The sequence below is a fragment of the Bufo gargarizans genome, chromosome 9, assembly GCF_014858855.1.
Source record: "Bufo gargarizans isolate SCDJY-AF-19 chromosome 9, ASM1485885v1, whole genome shotgun sequence".
NCBI lineage: Eukaryota > Metazoa > Chordata > Amphibia > Anura > Bufonidae > Bufo > Bufo gargarizans.
The window spans coordinates 1,072,122-1,086,448 of NC_058088.1; positions in this window are offsets into that span (position 1 = coordinate 1,072,122).

A 14,327-nucleotide genomic window follows, 5' to 3' on the forward strand; every position below is an offset into this window, starting at 1 on the left:
TCAACCCAGAACAAAAAATGTGCTTTGACGGACACTAAATATCTTGCCCAGCAACAACAGTACAGCGGTGGGTAACGAGAGATTTAGAGGGATTTAAATTTGAGGCCTAGTATTTAGGCGCTGGGTCACCGGTATGGATTTAGTGACAGAATTAGACTTGGAAATGCACAGAAGCGTGTGTGTGAAGTTATTCTGAATGACCCTATGTGCACCTTCAATATTATATACCCTTTTAGGGATAGATTTCAAATAGCTCTGATATAGCAGAAACCACTAAATTATGAAATTGCTAAATTGGGAATTGTACTTCAACCCAGAACAAAAAATGTGCTTTGACGGACACTAAATATCTTGCCCAGCAACAACAGGACAGCGGTAACGAGAGATTTAGAGGGATTTAAATTTGAGGCCTAGTATTTAGGCGCTGGGTGACAGGTATGGGTTTAGTGACAGAATTAGACTTGGAAATACACAGTAGCGGGTGTGTGTGAAGTTATTCTGAATGACCCAATGTGCACCTTCAATATTATATACCCTTTTTGGGATAGATTTCAAATAGCTCTGATATAGCAGGAACCACTAAATTATGAAATTGCTAAATTGGGAATTGTATTTCAACCCAGAACAAGAAATGTGCTTGAACGGACACTAAATAACTCGCCCAGCTACAGCACTAGGGACAGATTTAGCTGGATATAAATTTGAGGCCTAGTATTTAGGCGCTGGGTGACCGGTATGGATTTAGTGACAGAATTAGACTGGGATATGGCCAAAAAATAAACAGACTATTGCTGGTTAAATGCACTTGGTGTGACAGCTTCACCCTGATGTAGGCTTTAGCCAAAAAACAACCACACCATTGAGGGTTAAATGCACTTGGTGACAGGCGCAGCTTGCCCCTGATTTTGTATATGGCCAAAAAATGAACAGACTATTGCTGGTTAAATGCACTTGGTGTGACAGCTTCACCCTGATGTAGGCTTTAGCCAAAAAACAACCACACCATTGAGGGTTAAATGCACTTGGTGACAGGCGCAGCTTGCCCCTGATTTTGTATATGGCCAAAAAATGAACAGACTATTGCTGGTTAAATGCACTTGGTGTCACAGCTTCACCCTGATGTAGGCTTTAGCCAAAAAACAACCACACCATTGAGGGTTAAATGCACTTGGTGACAGGCGCAGCTTGCCCCTGATTTTGTATATGGCCAAAAAATGAACAGACTATTGCTGGTTAAATGCACTTGGTGTGACAGCTTCACCCTGATGTAGGCTTTAGCCAAAAAACAACCACACCATTGAGGGTTAAATGCACTTGGTCGCAGCTTGTGCTGGCGCACCACAAGACACAAAATGGCCGCCGATCACCCCAGAAAAATGAGACTGACAAACGGTCTGTGCAGCCTAAAAACAGTGAGCAATTGAGGATCAGCAGCTCAATGATCCACAGCTGCAGATCGATCAGTTAATCAAGTCCTTTGGAGGAGTTAATCTGCCTAATCTCGCCCTACTGTCGCAGCCGCAACCTCTCCCTACGCTAATCAGAGCAGAGTGACGGGCGGCGCTATGTGACTCCAGCTTAAATAGAGGCTGGGTCACATGGTGCTCTGGCCAATCACAGCCATGCCAATAGTAGGCATGGCTGTGATGGCCTCTTGGGGCAAGTAGTATGACGCTTGTTGATTGGCTGCTTTGCAGCCTTTCAAAAAGCGCCAAGAAAGCGTCACAAAAGCGCGAAGAAAGCGACGAACACCGAACCCGAACCCGGACTTTTACGAAAATGTCCGGGTTCGGGTCCGTGTCACGGACACCCCAAAATTCGGTACGAACCCGAACTATACAGTTCGAGTTCGCTCATCCCTACTAATGAAGTGCCTTCTCTTGTGGTACACCATCTTGTATTTCCCTGCAGTATAAGGGTTCATGCACACGAACATATTTTTTTTCCATGTTCGTAACTTTTTTTTGCGGACCGTATGCAAAAAAAACGAAAGTTACTCTGTGTCCATTCCGTTTCTGTATGGCCGTTCTGCAAAAAATAGAACATGTCCTATTATTGTCCACATTACGGAGAAGCATAGGACTGTGCTATTAGGGGCATCATCCGTAATTTTTTGTAAAATACATACGGTCGTGTGCATGAGCCCTAATACACGCTCTGCACATGTAACATATCACTTTACATAAATAACATGGGGCATTAAGATTGTTCCATGTTACACTTAAGGCCTCTTGCACATGACCGCATGTAGTTTGCAGTTTGCCAAACACGGATCCGCAAAAAATACTGTGCATGGTACACCTGCTGCTGATTCCAAATCAGTAATATGTATGTCACAACTCAACCCTATTCCAAAGCTACATATGTGCCTCCATACTGGCTGTGGAAAGCATAGAGAGGACCTCTCCTGGAGTCCTCTCTATTATGTCGGAAGGAACAGGAGTGTCACGAGGGTGTCAAGAGCCACGTCTGACTCCGTTATACCCGGGGTCAGGAAGTCGCAGCGGGTGGCTGCGCGCTCTATGTCTAAAGATAAAGATCACGTTGTTTCTTAGTGATTACTTTCTGTGTTTGCCTTTCAATCCTTTTTGTCTCACTCAGGGATCCGTAGCTTCTCCTCCTCAGCTGTTTCTTGTCTGCCACTCCCAACCTCCTTATATTCTCCTCTCACACTTCTCTAGTTGCCAGTTATAGAGCTTCCTGCCTGGACATCTATACTGACCCACTGGAGCTGTGAATCCTGGTTGTTGTCCCAGAGTGCTACCCTCCGGATCCCTGTTGGGCTTTTTGTTGTCTCCTGTTGTCGCCCACCTGGGATTATATGTTTAGTCTGTATTGTCTGTCCTCCCCTTGGTGTTTTCCTTTAGAGCTAGTGGTGCGGACTAGTGTTCCCACCGCCCTGTTCACTATCTAGGGCTCATCTTAGGGAAAGCCAGGGTTTTAGGCACGTGATCGGCGTACGGGTGAGGAACCCGTCTAGGGACGTCAGGGCAGCCAGGTGCCAGCCGCAAGGTGAGTCAGGGGTCACCATCTTCCCTCTCACTTGGGCAGGGCCTTCCTCTTTCCCTTCCTCTGTGTCACGTATGTGATAGTCACGCCGATCGTGATATTATAACTGGCCCTTATTTTTTGAGAAAAAAATAAATAAAAATGTTTTCTTTTTTTCTCTCTCTCTACTTAGAATCCAATATGGATCCTATTGCTGCTTTGGCAAAACAGCTTCAAGGCCTGTCTTTGGAGGTGGCAGGATTGAAGGCGTCTGTCCTCCAACAACAGCAGCAAATGCAGCAGACCGCAAGCCCAGCGGTTGCTATGGGTAACCAGGTTGTTACAGAACCCAAGGTTGTTCTTCCTGACAGATTTTCTGGGGGAAGGGACAAATTTGTGACGTTCCGTGAAGCCTGCAAATTATATTTTAAGCTGCGCCCTTACTCCTCAGGTAATGAAGAACAGCGGGTGGGGATTGTTATTTCCCTGCTTCAGGGGGACCCGCAATCCTGGGCATTCTCGTTAGCCCCTGGTTCCCAGGCTCTCCGGTCAGTGGAGGGATTTTTTGGTGCTTTGGGTCTCATATATGATGACCCTGACCGAGTCGCCCTGGCTGAGTCGAAGTTACGGAGACTCCTACAGGGAGATCGGCCAGCAGAGGAATATTGCTCAGAGTTCCGTAGGTGGGCTACGGATACTCAGTGGAACGACCCGGCTCTCAGGAGCCAGTTCTGCTCTGGGTTATCTGAAAGGGTTAAGGATGCGCTGGCGCTGTATGAGACCCCCCTTTCCCTTGATGCTGTTATGTCCCTCTCTATCAGAATAGATAGACGTCTTAGGGAGAGATCGAAAATTCCTGAGCAATTGGTAACCTCTCCCAAGCAGCAGTTAGTCTGTACTGACTTAGATGAGCCTATGCAGCTAGGAGGGACTTCTCGTCAGGTCCGTCCTCCTGAGGTTCGCCGTAGGTGGGGGGCTTGTTTTTTCTGTGGGGGGAGGGGTCATTTCATTAATGTCTGTCCCTCCTTTCTCAAAAACAAAAGACCGTCGGAAAACTACTAACCCCAGGCTGTGCGGAGGATGTCAGCCGGGGGGTATACGTTTCCTCCATACGAACATCTCAATTTGTGTTGCCAGCGGTTATTGTTTTTGGTGTTAAGACGGAGTCTATTTCTTTTTTTCTAGACAGTGGAGCAGGGGTAAATTTGATAGATGCCCATTTTGCCCGCACTATGGGTTTGTCTCTCTGTACGCTACAGAGACCTATTCCCATATTCGCTATTGATTCTGCTCCTCTGTCTCAGAGAAACCTCACTCACATTGTCCAAAACTTACACCTTCGGGTAGGGGACCACCATAATGAGTGTCTTTCATGTTACGTTCTGGAGGGCCTTCCCTCTCCTGTGGTATTGGGTCTTCCCTGGTTGGTAGCGCACAATCCAGTGGTGGATTGGCAGGCCAGGGAGATATTGGAGTGGAGTGAGCATTGCAGAGAGAATTGCTTAAATAACAATTGCTTAATCGCCTCCATAGCTTCCCTACCTACATTTATTTCGGACTTTGAGGACGTTTTTTCTGAAAAGGGTTGTCAGAAGCTACCATCTCATCGTCCTTATGATTGCCCGGTTAACCTGATTCCCGGTGCAAAATTACCCAAGTCCAGGTTGTATAATCTTTCGGGTCCCGAGAGACAAGCCATGAAAGATTATATCTCCGAGAGTCTGGCTAAGGGACACATCAGACCCTCTTCTTCACCCGTGGCTGCAGGGTTTTTCTTTGTTAAAAAGAAAGATGGGGGCCTGCGTCCTTGCCTAGATTTCCGTGAGCTAAACCGGATAACCGTCCGAGACCCATACCCTCTTCCTCTCATTCCTGACCTTTTTAATCAGATTGCGGGTGCTAGGTGGTTCTCCAAACTTGATCTTAGGGGGGCCTACAATCTGATTCGTATCAAGGAGGGGGATGAGTGGAAGACAGCTTTTAACACCCCTGAGGGGCATTATGAAAATTTAGTCATGCCTTTCGGTCTGACCAATGCCCCTGCTGTCTTCCAACATTTCGTTAACGATATTTTTAGTCATCTCATCGGCAGGTTTTTAGTCATATACCTAGATGATATCTTAATTTATTCGGCTGATCTGAAAACACATGAAGTACATGTCAGGCAAGTACTGCAGGTCCTACGGACGAATAAATTATATGCGAAAATTGAAAAATGTGTCTTCGCCGTTCAGGAAATACAGTTCCTGGGATATCTATTATCTGCTTCAGGTTTCCGTATGGATCCTAGGAAGGTCCAGGCAATTTTGGATTGGGATCTTCCTGAGAACCTTAAAGCTCTACAACGGTTTTTGGGTTTCGCAAATTTCTATAGAAAGTTCATTAAAAATTATTCAGTGATCGTTAAACCCCTTACTGACATGACTAGGAAGGGGACTGATTTTTCTAAATGGTCTGACGCCGCTAAAATTGCATTTTCCTCTCTAAAAGAGAGATTTACCTCGGCACCTGTTCAAATTCAACCTGATGTCTCCCAGCCTTTTATTGTGGAAGTAGATGCGTCAGAGGTGGGAGTGGGGGCTGTATTGTCTCAGGGTCTGTCTCCTGGCAAATGGCGTCCTTGCGCGTTCTTTTCCAAAAAGTTATCTACAGCAGAAAAGAACTATGATATTGGAAATAGGGAACTGTTGGCGATTAAACTGGCGTTTGAAGAGTGGCGTCACTTCTTAGAGGGAGCAATCCACCCCGTCACGGTGATTACGGATCACAAAAACCTTCTGTACCTAGAATCGGCTAAGCGTCTCACCCCTAGACAAGCTAGGTGGTCGCTATTCTTTACCAGATTTAACTTTGTAATCACCTATGGTCCTGGGGCAAAAAATACCAAGGCAGACGCGTTATCTCGTAGTTTCCCTGGAGGGGGTAATGTTAGTGATCCGGTACCTATTTTACAAAGAGGAGTGGTTGTCTCTGCTGTACACTCTGTTCTAGAGGGAAAGGTGTTAGAGGCCCAGGGGGACGCCCCGGCCTCTTGCCCCTCAGAGAAATTGTTTGTACCGTTAAACCTGCGTCTTGAATTATTAAAGGAACATCATAATTCGGCACTTGCTGGGCACCCGGGTAGTAAAGCAACCTTGGAGCTATTGTCTCGTCGTTTTTGGTGGCCAAGGTTGCGTCAGGATGTAATGGATTTCGTGTCTACTTGTTCTACTTGTGCACGCGCGAAAGTCTCTCATACACTTCCAGCAGGGTCTTCATTGCCACTTTTCATCCCCAATAGGCCATGGACACATCTATCAATGGATTTCATCACTGACTTACCCTTGTCTGCGGGTAAAACAGTTATCTTGGTAGTAGTAGACAGGTTTAGCAAAATGGTACACTTTATTGCGCTACCCGCACTTCCTAATGCTAAGACTCTTGCCCAGGTGTTTATCAGTGAAATCGTGAAGCTTCACGGGGTCCCTTCCGATGTGGTTTCGGATCGGGGAACCCAGTTTATTTCTAAGTTTTGGAAAGCTTTTTGTTCCCGTTTGGGGGTACACTTATCCTTTTCCTCAGCTTTCCATCCTCAGTCGATTGGACAGACTGAGCGTACCAACCAAAACCTAGAAACATATTTAAGGTGTTTTGTGTCTGAAAACCAAGAGGTGTGGTCATCGTATTTACCGTTAGCCGAGTTTGCCATAAATAATCGCTGTCAGGAATCCACTGGCAAGTCACCTTTTCTTGGTGCATACGGTTTTCATCCCCAATTTTGTACTTTCAAAGAGGGGGGGTCTTCTGGGGTTCCCGAAGAGGAACGGTTTTCTTCATCTCTTTCATCGGTATGGCAGAAGGTGCAAGCTAACTTGAAAAATATGAGTGGTAAATATAAATGCATGGCCGATAAGAAACGGTCGCCAGGTCCGGACCTAGAAGTGAATGACTATGTGTGGTTGTCTACTAGGAATATTAAGTTGAAGGTTCCTTCTTGGAAACTGGGTCCTAGGTTCATTGGTCCTTATAAAATAGTAGCCGTCATTAACCCTGTGGCTTTTCGCCTGGAGCTACCTCAGACTTTTAAGATCCATAACGTCTTCCATAAGTCGTTACTCAAGAAGTATGTTCCACCTCTAGAACCATCACCGCTGCCACCTCCTCCTGTTATTGTGGATGGTAATCTGGAGTTTCAAATATCCAGAATTGTTGATTCTCGTCGGGTCCGCCGCTCTCTTCAGTATCTGGTGCATTGGAGGGGTTACGGTCCCGAGGAAAGAATGTGGGTTCCAGCGTCAGAGGTAAACGCCAACAGGTTAATTCAGGCTTTCCATGCCTCTCATCCTGAGAGACCTGGTCCTGAGTGTCCGGAGGCCCCTCGTGAAAGGGGGGGTACTGTCACGAGGGTGTCAAGAGCCTCGTCTGACTCCGTTATACTCGGGGTCAGGAAGTCGCAGCGGGTGGCTGCGCGCTCTATGTCTAAAGATCACGTTGTTTCTTAGTGATTACTTTCTGTGTTTGCCTTTCAATCCTTTTTGTCTCACTCAGGGATCCGTAGCTTCTCCTCCTCAGCTGTTTCTTGTCTGCCACTCCCAACCTCCTTATATTCTCCTCTCACACTTCTCTAGTTGCCAGTTATAGAGCTTCCTGCCTGGACATCTATACTGACCCACTGGAGCTGTGAATCCTGGTTGTTGTCCCAGAGTGCTACCCTCCGGATCCCTGTTGGGCTTTTTGTTGTCTCCTGTTGTCGCCCACCTGGGATTATATGTTTAGTCTGTATTGTCTGTCCTCCCCTTGGTGTTTTCCTTTAGAGCTAGTGGTGCGGACTAGTGTTCCCACCGCCCTGTTCACTATCTAGGGCTCATCTTAGGGAAAGCCAGGGTTTTAGGCACGTGATCGGCGTACGGGTGAGGAACCCGTCTAGGGACGTCAGGGCAGCCAGGTGCCAGCCGCAAGGTGAGTCAGGGGTCACCATCTTCCCTCTCACTTGGGCAGGGCCTTCCTCTTTCCCTTCCTCTGTGTCACGTATGTGATAGTCACGCCGATCGTGATAAGGAGTCCTCACAATGTATTCCATTGCTGGTTTGTGGGCACACGAATCAGATACAAATGACTGATCCAGAGACATCAGCAGAGTCTATACATGTATTACGGGCTTGCCAGCAGTTTCCCTTTCAATGCAGGGAGATATAACACAGCATGCAAATAGCAAACACTTAGGCCTCATGCACATGACCTTTCCATTTTTTGCGGTCCGCAAACCGCAGATCCACAAAAAAAAGAAGCCGCCCGTGTGCCTTCCGCAATTTGCGGAATGGAACGGGCGGCCCATTGTAGAAATGCCTATTCTTGTCAGCAAAACAGACAAGAATAGGATATGCTATATTTTTTTTTGGGGCCACGGAACGGAGCAAAGGATGCGGACAGTAGAGCTGGCCTTGCGGTTCGCCCAGCGGTCGGTTCGCGGCGAACTTTCCTTGTTCGCTGTACGCCGAACATATGGCGATATTCGCGACCGCCATATTCTTTCAAATTGTGAAGAACTTTGACCCATGACACATCCATCAGGTGGTACAGGACAGCCGATTGAGACATTTCAGCACATGGACATACCCCCTACCTTATAAATAGACCTGATCTGGTCGCCATTTTACATTCTGTCTTTTGTCAGTGTAGGGAGAGGTTGCTGTGTGGAGAAGGGACAGACTGTTAGAGACACCGATAGGTGTGCTATCGATTGGTATATAGGGGTATATAGGATATATACACTTATAATATACTTTCTAATATAGAAAGCATATTATAGTGGATTTGTATAGTGCAGCATTGTCACTGGTGATCGGTTCTGCAGCAATACTACAACTACAAAGAGTAACAAACACAATTAGAAAAAAGTATTATAACTGGTGTGATAGACCAGTGGCCCCCAAAACCACAGGTTGAAGCGGGGTGTTATATAACAATATACTTTCATTATAGTGTATTTGGTTACTGCAGATTTTTGCTGCGTTCCCTCTGCTACACACAGTGACAAACGTTACAGGAAAAAAATAATTATAACTGGTTTGATAGACCAGTGGCCCCCCAAAACGACATATTGAAGCTGGGTGTTATATAAGAATATACTTCTATAATAGTGTATTTGGGTACTGGCAAAATTTATCCTCTTTCGCTGCGTTCCCTCTGCTAAACACAGTGACAAACGTTACAGGAAGAAAAGTATTATAACTGGTGTGATAGAGCAGTGGCCCCCAAAACGACATATTGAAGCGGGGTGTTATATACCTTCTTCCACATACACTGCTCTTCTCTAGAGACTTTTGTCACAGGGTCATTTAAAAAATGACAGGCAGAGGAAGAGGCAGGCCCTTCCGCAGGGGTGGTAGGGGTTGGGCAGAAGCACCAGGCCGGAGTCAAAGTGGGAAGTTGCAGAAGGTGCGTTTGATTACGTCAAAGGACGCACCAGACTTGGCTCACTCAGCTTTCCGCTTCTGCACCTTCCTCATCCTCTCTATTTGCACCCTATTCACTCTCTGCTGTGTGCACCCCCAAAGACAGGCTGCCTACTCCGAGATCTCTAATGTTAGTGGTGGGGAAGGTGACGTCGATGATGACGTGTCTATGGACGTCAAGTGGGTGCCCACAAGAGAGGAAGAGTAGGGAAATTCTGAGGGAGAGAAGGACCAGCAGATAGGGAGGAGAAGCAGGTCGAACTTAAATTGCACAGGAGGGACAAACCAGACTGCTAATGTATCAGGAGTGAGCCATCAACCATCTACAGTCACATCTGGCGCTCCAAGGACACCGGCACATGGCTCTGTAGTGTGGGCTTTTTTTAACGTGTCCGCTGCTGACAATAGCGCTGCCATCTGCAGCCTTTGCAATCAACGCATAAGCCGCGGTAAGCCCAACACTCACCTAGGGACGACTGCCTTAAGAAGGCACCTGGCCTCCCATCACTGAGCCCAGTGGGAGCAACGCCGTCAGAACCCACAAAGCCACATTATAGGCTCTCACCGTCCAGCCTCTTCTCCTTCTCCTCTCTCCTCACAATTGTCCTCCACTCCACCTTCCATTATGCCATCCTCACGTTTTTCTGGAAAAAGGCAGGCTTCCATGGCCCAAATGTTTGAGAGTAAAAAGATGATGACGCCGGATAACCTACTTGCCCAACGGTTGACCACTGGCTTGTCGAAACTGATAGCCCGCTAACTACTGCCATATAAACTAGTGGACTCAGAGACCTTTCGAAAATTTGTGGCCATTGGAACACCACAATGGAAGGTCCCAGGAAGGAAATATTTCTCACAGAAGGACATCCCAGAGCTATATGGCCACGTTCAGCGGAAGTGAATGTATCTCTGGCACACAGCGTCAGTACCAAGATACATCTGACCACAGACACGTGATCTAGCAAACACGGGCAGGAAAGGTATATAACGTTTACTGCCCACTGGGTGAACCTTCTGACGGCCGTCAAGCATGTAACCCGTGGCACCCGTGGTTTTACCGCCACAGATTGCATGCAAGCCTGCCTCTTCTTCTCCTCCTCCTACGCCATCCTCACTCTCCTCCTCGGCTGACTCCTCTTTTTCTGCTGCTACCATCTCTTCCGCTGCGCCACCCAAGATTCCCAGAACCTATTCGACATGCCAGGTGAGATGTTGCCATGCTGTGCTGCGTCTGTTGTGCCTGGAAGCCAAGAGCCACACTGGTCCTGCACTACTTTCAGCTCTGCAGTCACAGGCCGATCAGTGTCTAACCCCGGTCAATTTGACAGTTGGTAAAGTGGTGTGCGACAACGGTGCCAATGTGCTGAGCGAGCTGAAACAGGGCAAAATGACACACGTGCCGTGCATGGCACACGTCCTGAACTTAGTCGTGCAGTGATTCGTTGTCAAATACCCTGGGGTCCAGGACATCTTGCGGCAGGCCAGGAAAATCTCGGGCAATTACAGAAGATCTTACACGGCCATGGCTCGCCTTGCTGACATTCAGCGGCGACACCACCTGCCCGTCAGACGTCTGATTTGTGACTGCCCGACGCGATTAAACTCAACCTTGTATACAGGGAGTGCAGAATTATTAGGCAAATGACTATTTTGACCACATCATCCTCTTTATGCATGTTGTCTTACTCCAAGCTGTATAGGCTTGAAAGCCTACTACCAATTAAGCATATTAGGTGATGTGCATCTCTGTAATGAGAAGGGGTGTGGTCTAATGACATCAACACCCTATATCAGGTGTGCATAATTATTAGGCAACTTCCTTTCCTTTGGCAAAATGGGTCAAAAGAAGGACTTGACAGGCTCAGAAAAGTCAAAAATAGTGAGATATCTTGCAGAGGGATGCAGCACTCTTAAAATTGCAAAGCTTCTGAAGCGTGATCATCGAACAATCAAGCGTTTCATTCAAAATAGTCAACAGGGTCGCAAGAAGCGTGTGGAAAAACCAAGGCGCAAAATAACTGCCCATGAACTGAGAAAAGTCAAGCGTGCAGCTGCCAAGATGCCACTTGCCACCAGTTTGGCCATATTTCAGAGCTGCAACATCACTGGAGTGCCCAAAAGCACAAGGTGTGCAATACTCAGAGACATGGCCAAGGTAAGAAAGGCTGAAAGACGACCACCACTGAACAAGACACACAAGCTGAAACGTCAAGACTGGGCCAAGAAATATCTCAAGACTGATTTTTCTAAGGTTTTATGGACTGATGAAATGAGAGTGAGTCTTGATGGGCCAGATGGATGGGCCCGTGGCTGGATTGGTAAAGGGCAGAGAGCTCCAGTCTGTCTCAGACGCCAGCAAGGTGGAGGTGGAGTACTGGTTTGGGCTGGTATCATCAAAGATGAGCTTGTGGGGCCTTTTCGGGTTGAGGATGGAGTCAAGCTCAACTCCCAGTCCTACTGCCAGTTTCTGGAAGACACCTTCTTCAAGCAGTGGTACAGGAAGAAGTCTGCATCCTTCAAGAAAAACATGATTTTCATGCAGGACAATGCTCCATCACACGCGTCCAAGTACTCCACAGCGTGGCTGGCAAGAAAGGGTATAAAAGAAGAAAATCTAATGACATGGCCTCCTTGTTCACCTGATCTGAACCCCATTGAGAACCTGTGGTCCATCATCAAATGTGAGATTTACAAGGAGGGAAAACAGTACACCTCTCTGAACAGTGTCTGGGAGGCTGTGGTTGCTGCTGCACGCAATGTTGATGGTGAACAGATCAAAACACTGACAGAATCCATGGATGGCAGGCTTTTGAGTGTCCTTGCAAAGAAAGGTGGCTATATTGGTCACTGATTTGTTTTTGTTTTGTTTTTGAATGTCAGAAATGTATATTTGTGAATGTTGAGATGTTATATTGGTTTCACTGGTAAAAATAAATAATTGAAATGGGTATATATTTGTTTTTTGTTAAGTTGCCTAATAATTATGCACAGTAATAGTCACCTGCACACACAGATATCCCCCTAAAATAGCTAAAACTAAAAACAAACTAAAAACTACTTCCAAAAATATTCAGTTTTGATATTAATGAGTTTTTTGGGTTCATTGAGAACATGGTTGTTGTTCAATAATAAAATTAATCCTCAAAAATACAACTTGCCTAATAATTCTGCACTCCCTGTATGTTTAATAGGCTGCTCCAGCAGAAACGTGCAGTTAACGACTACCTGTACGAACTCTGCGGCCGGACAGGTTCTGGGGAGCTTGTTTTTTTTTCACCGCTCCAGTGGCTGCCTAATGCGCGACGCATGCAGATTTCTGCGGCCATTTGATGAGATCACCAAACTGGTCAGTCGCAGCCAGGGTGCCATCATCATTGACATCGTACCTTACGCCTTCTTTCTGGAGCGTTCATTGCGTCGTGTCATTGATCAAGCCGTCGAGGAGCAGGAGCAGGAAGATAAGGAAGTAGCAATGCTGGATGAATTCCCAGGGCTACTCCATCTGAGACAAGTCAACAACAGGAGTCTGAAGAGGAGTCAGAGGAGGATGGTGGCGGGGAGTAGGAGGAGGAGCAAGAAGAGCAGGCTTTAAATCTTTCTGGGATCCCTGGTGTTGTCCGTGGAAGGGTGGAGGAGAACGAGGACGACATTATCCTGAATGCAAGGCCACTACACCGCTTCCAGTTTAGTGCAAATGGGGTCCTTCATGCTCCAGTGTTTTAAGAGGGACCCCAGTATAAAAATCATAAAGGACAAGGACCAGTACTGGGTGGCAACGTATTTAGACCCCCGGTACAAACAAAAAATTACGGAAATGTTACCACCATCACAGAGGGCTGTCAGAATGCAGCACTTCCAGGCCTTGCTTCGAGAAATGCTACATTCTGCTTTTGCATGCGCTGGCAGAGGAATTTCCACTCACAGAGAAACAGTTGCAGGTACCAATCCCACAGCGCCTGCAAGAGGAGAGCAGTTTGAAGATGTGTTGGTTAGGGTTGAGCGAACCCGAACTGTAAAGTTCGGGTTCGTACCGAACTGTAAAGTTCGGGTTCGTACCGAACTGTAAAGTTCGGGTTCGTACCGAACTGTAAAGTTCGGGTTCATACCGAACTTTAGGATTTTTGGACCCCGGACCCGAACCCGAATATTTCCGTAAAAGTTTGGGTTCTGTGTTCGGCGCGATCTTGGCGCTTTTTGAAAGGCTGCACAGCAGCCAATCAACAAGCGGTTATCTGTCTGACCTTAGAAGCCATCACAGCCATGCCTACTAATGGCATGGCTGTGATTGGCCAGAGCAGCATGTGGCCCAGGCTCTATATAAGCTTGAGTCACGTAGCGCTGCACGTCACTCTGCTGCTACAAGTGTAGAGAGAGGATGCTGCTGGACTTGTGATTTCAGGGAGAGAATAGGAGAGAATCTAACTCAGCGATCTACAGAGAAATAGTTGTGTGGGTGCAGGGCACAATCGTTTCACCCTGCCCTGAGGCCATTGACCAAAAAGCAAAAAAACTTTTATAATTCTGTTAGTTAGGTGGGTGGCGGTGCCCAATTTATGCAAGCTCAGTGCACCAACACTGCATCTAAACTTTTGGGACATTGCAAATCACCATTTTTTGGGGCAATCTACAACATCTGGATAAGTCAGTGTGCAATTTAAGGTAGAAATACACCCATTATTTTCTGGGGTTTGAAAAAAACACTTTAAAAAAAAAACAAACTGTATTTTCCAGATCTGCAAGTGTTAAATTCATATATACAGCTTTCATATTTTGTTACCAAAAAAAGACTAATTTAGCAATCTACAACATCTGGATTAGTCAGTGTGCAATTTAAGCTAGAAATACACCCATCATTTTTTGGAGTTTGAAAAACACTTTTTTTTTTTAAAAAAAAATGTATTTTCC